The 5,410-nt window shown below is 35.1% G+C and overlaps 1 pseudogene; it reads right to left on the minus strand.

Moving 5' to 3' along the window:
- Positions 1-3,415: 3,415 nt before the first annotated feature.
- LOC149231200 (plant UBX domain-containing protein 7 pseudogene) lies at positions 3,416-4,718 on the minus strand (annotated as a pseudogene).
- Positions 4,719-5,410: the final 692 nt, after the last annotated feature.

The raw sequence follows: 5,410 nt of genomic DNA on the forward strand, positions 1-5,410 counted from the left end.
AATAGCACTGCTGTAGTAAAGATAAAACTGTTGTTTATGAAAAAATCAGCTTGCTGGAATTTTCTGAGTGAAAAATCATCAACTGTAATTTTTCCTTTTGCTGTCCCAAACTGCCCTTCAGCACTCAAGCTCTGAGACCATGTAAAAATTTCTGTTTTCCCACCCCGGTTTTCAGTTTCTCCTTATTTCTCCCATGTAGTTAAATGCCCATTCCCATAACCATACATTTAACAGACTGAAAAAATAAATCTTGCTGAAAACACAAATTCTGGAAATTTTTCAGAATGCTGGAAATTGCAGAATTAAAAATCAGCAATAAAAAAAACAGCCATTAAAACACATTAAAACACTAATATTTTTGGTCAACTTGACCCTGGAAAAACCTCCTACAACTCTTGGGGAAAACCAGTTTGAAAGCTCTTCTTTATTTCTGAAAATTGCCTTTTTACAGTGAGAATTATTCAGCAAAAAATCAGCAAGCAAATTTACAACTTATCTCCTTTCCCATGCTTCACAGCAATCTGGAAATTACAGCAAACAGGACAGTAATAAATGTTGTACGGCCTCCGTTTTGTGTGCAGAAAAATCAGCAAACTGCTCCTCGATTTTTGTGCAAAAATATGCCTTTCACTATGTGCTGAATCGGCTGTACAAATCTGCTCAACTGCTGCCTTGGAATGTGTGCCAAGCTGTTGTTTCCTTCTCCTCCCTGCTCAGAAATCTCTCTTGCTCTCTTGCTCTCCTTCTCCCAATCTGCTCATGAAAGAATGAATGACCTTTTCCTCCTTTTCCTCCTTTAATATAACTCCAAGTGACTTTTGGGTGATCCAAGTGACTTCTGGGTGATCTCTAAATCCAATGGCTGAAATAGATTTAGATCAATGGCTGAGATTAAATGCTCATTTAAATCTCACTTTCTATTTTTTAATTCACCCCACTTTAATAAAGACCCACTTAGTCATTTATTTCCAAAGTCACTTTTCCTTTCTAATTTTTCATTTACTTTATAAAAGTTACTTTAAAATTAGACTTAGTAACTTTATCACTTAAAGTCACTTTTAAATTAAATTTAACTTTATAAAATTATAGTCACTTTAGGAGAAAAAATTAAATTTTTTTGGACACTTTTCCGTAGGCCAAAGATCAAAGCCTAAGGGAACCACCTGTCCTCCGGTACCAAATTTCAACAGATGAAACTTACAATAACTAGTTAATTTTCCTAAGACCATCCAAACTCTTAATCACCTTGCCACTTTACTTGTTTACATAGCTATTTTTATATTTTAGATCATTGTTTGTGCCTTCTATAGTCTAATAACAATCCCACAACTTTTCCTCGATTTTGAGCGGTTTTCGATTACGGTAGTTGCTTCATGTAATCACATTGCCTTGCAAAGTCAACTGAGTGCCTTGAGATCAGTGCCCATTATTCAATCTCTCACACAATCAACATTCGAGTTGGCATTCTTGAACTTCTTTTTTCGCACATGGCCCCTACTACTGTGTGAATGACATACACAAATCCAATGAAATAGTATTTCATCATAATAGCTATGCTTTGCTCAGAAACTTTTGTGACATTCTGCGATATAATGATAAAGTTGTTCATGTCACTGTGATATCCAATTACCACCACAATGATGCATGCTCAATTAATAATTATTTATGATAAAGTCATCTAATCATAAAATGCTTGAGTCCAGACATATTCAGAATAATGTTTTAATCTGTACTATTGGAAAGTCAAGAGTCCCCGAAACTTAAGTTGTTGTCGTATTTCAATATTTTGGGTGATTCACCTGGAACTACATTTGTGAGTCTAAATTGTCACCTATCACTGGCTTCTTTGAGAACAACACAAGACTAAAGTAAATGTATTTTCTCTCCATATCTACAACAAATTCTCAAATGTTTCTCATATTGTCAGTCAAATTTTTAATATAATGACATTTCATCCAAAAAAGAATAACTACTTTATTGAAATAATTCTAAAAAATTCCATTCATAGTATGGACATTAAAACAATTAATGCATTAAATAACCCAAATGGTACCACCACAAAATTATAAAGTCCATATCAAGTTTTAAATGTTACATTGTTGATGTCATCCTCCTTAATTCCTACGTGTACTCTGATCTTAGATCAATCTTAGAGAATACGTTATCTCCCCTTAGTTAATCACCCAAGTCGTCCATCCTTGCGAAAGGATACTATTTTTTCTTCACTGCTACATTATTTAGTTGTCTAAAACATATGCATAACCTTAATGTACCATATTCCTTTTTAACAAATACCACTTGAGCTTGAGAAAGTGACACAATTGGGTGTATGGACCCCTTGACCAATAGATCTTCTAGCTACATTTATAATTACTTAATTTAAGTCCTAATAATTTTTAGAAACAAGGAAGGAAATACTATTTTCAGACCAATGTTACTTGCAAAATTCCTGGAGAATATCAACATGACATACCATTGGCACTAGCTCGTTGAGTTCAAATGCATGAAAGAGGTTATTGGTGTATAGGGCCCAAATTGTGAACATGGGGCACAACTTTATTGTACTATAAACTTCCTTCCCTCAATAAGGGGTCGCATTAAACCACCAAGAGAGTAGTGCTCTTCAACGAAATACAATTGCAATAGGAAACTCACAAGCATGGAAAATTTAAGGGGTTAATATGCGTAGGTGGGTTAATTTTCCATGTTTTTTAAAAAAGAAATTGCCAAATTCCATTTTTTTCTAATATGATTGGCCCAAATTTTATAGTACACCATTATTTTACATTAAAAATGGGCAAAATATTATATCCAATAATATAAAATCATTGAAAATCTAAATATTTCTACAAAAATATCGCCAAAAAATTTATGATTTACATATAAAAAACTAGGAAGATTCGCATAATTTCTAAACTTTAAGATTAACTTCCATCCTTAAAATTTTCCCTGCCCACAAAAAACTACAAATAAAAACATTTACATGAATTTGGTCAATATTTCATTGCAAACTCATTACCAAGATATAGCCTACCCCTGATCTCATTGCCATTTACTACCATTGCACCGTTGACAACCCCATGTGCCTTGATTGATCCAATTTCAAGATTTACTAAAGCAGTACGAAGGTGCAATTCACGTAAACAAAAGGCAATGAATAGTTATAGCATCCCTAATATATTATTCTGATTCGGAATATATTTAATGTACTTCTAAAACATTCTCATTGTTTAAATGTAAGTTCACATTGGAATGTTCACATTTAAGCTAAGTTTATAGGTAAATATACAGGATTTACATGGAAAGGGTTATATCTGTGAGAACGTGCGAGGTTACCATTTACCATATGATATAGAAACAGAATAAAACGACAAAATGCTTGAGGGTATTTACTACATCTTACAATTTCCAAATTTCATTCCCACATCATGGAAATGAGTGTATTGGAAATTCCATAGTCTCCGAAGCTCAAGTTGGTATCATATTCTAATGTCTTAGATGATGCACCAGGGACTGCATGTGCCAGTCTAAATTGCCGCCCAGCACTGGCTTCTTTGACTTGAGAAGAACAGAAGGACCAAAGTAACTGTATGGGATCAGTTTGCAGAAACCTCCTCTGCACTCTCTTGCCATCACGGAAACGGACACCTAACCGACAGATGTTCACTCCTTTATCACCTTGTGGCTCCTCTGGGAGAGTTGGGTACTCTCGTTTCACTGCAGCTTTTTGTTGATTATCTTCCTTGGTTTCCTCTACTGTTTTTTGTTGATTATCTTCTTTGATTGCCTCTACTGCTCCTTTTTGTTGATTATCATCATGGATTGCCAAAGAAGCAAAGTCAGCTAAAACGTCTTTCCCTTGTACTATTTGTTCATGTGCATTGTTATTAACATTTGATGTCACTATCTGATCATGTGCAATATTATTATTAACATTTGATGTCACCCTCCTCCTCCTTCGAAGGCTGAATTCCTTGGGGCCCTTATCCATATAAGGTATCAAATCCTGTAACAATTCCTGTGGATCGATGGTGCCTGTCCAAGCTTTCATTTTTTGTCCAGTAATGGAATCAATAACAAGTGTTGACGGAATCTCACTCAAATGATAATAGGTGGACACCTTTCGCCCTTCTTCACTGTCCTCATAAATTTGCCAGAAAATGAAAAATGCACTTATAGTCTCCCTCACACCCTCGTTGGCCCAAGTGTCTCTATTAAGCGTATAAGAGCTGAACTCTTTTGGGGATTGTATATTTGCGATGAGCCATTTTCCTTGGCCTGCAGCTTCCACCTTAGCCTGCTCAAAACTGCCTTTGAACATCAATTGCAATGGTGGGCGATACAGAGTTTCCAAATCTATCATTGCCTTTATCCCAGAAAGCCCAGGAGGAATTAGGTTCTGCCGATTGTTGATCTCTTCTTCGTATAAACTCATGATCGTATAATGCTTCCCTCTTAACTGGTAGTGGTGGGCGTACATAGTCTGTATGGTCACTGTACTCATGGCTTTGCCTTTCCACTACTGGAGCATTAGTTAAATTAGAACTAGTAGAAGCCGATGGCAATTCATGATTATCAGACTGAGCATAGAATAACTGTATCGCTTCGTCTAGATTCCAGTTGGTTGCCTCCAAAAACTGCCGCGCCTTGTCTGTCGATTCCACAACTATTTCAACGAATGAAACAATCTGTTCCTGCTTCTCTGCCGAGGTTTCCATTGATTAACGAATTTTGTTACGAGAACAAGAAATATAAGTTCAAATAGATCCCCCTCAGAAATCTATTTCTTTATTTATGTAAACAATACCCAAGACGCGCAAATGCTATGGCTAAACTATATGTCGAAAGTAACGCATGGTCAGAGAGAAATTGACCCCTCTTAATATGTACTATACTACTTTCGGTGCACATTAATCAAACGACGTGACACTATTCTATTTCTTATCACGACGTCAATCCATCAAATATCAATTTAATATTTATTAAAAAGGAAATTAGACCTCACAACCAAACGTCAGCTTAATCCAATTTTCAGTGCAACTGTCCGTTTCCACTCGACCACCTTCATGACTCCACCAGCCTCTCAGCTTGGAAGACGTCTTCTGGTTACTCTTCTTGTAGCGTTTTCATATTCTAGAATCATTAATATAAAACTTAATATTTTCATTAATATAAAACTTATAATCTTATGGCTTATGTCGGTCTACAAGAAAAGATGGTTGGATTTAAGTTTTCTTAATGGTGAGAATTTATAAATATATATTATTTATTAATTTAATAAAATAAGATTACGATAGAAAAAATATACCCAAATAAATAATTATTCTTCTCATTTTGACAAAATGAGAACTCAAAATTGATTAGACAACAAAAAATCATCGTCATTATTAGTAGGTTGGGTAGGGCCTAT

Source organism: Pinus tabuliformis, chromosome J, assembly GCF_031772625.1.
Source record: "Pinus tabuliformis cultivar Carrire ecotype Pingquan chromosome J, CPIR1, whole genome shotgun sequence".
In the NCBI taxonomy this organism is placed as follows: Eukaryota; Viridiplantae; Streptophyta; class Pinopsida; order Pinales; family Pinaceae; genus Pinus; species Pinus tabuliformis.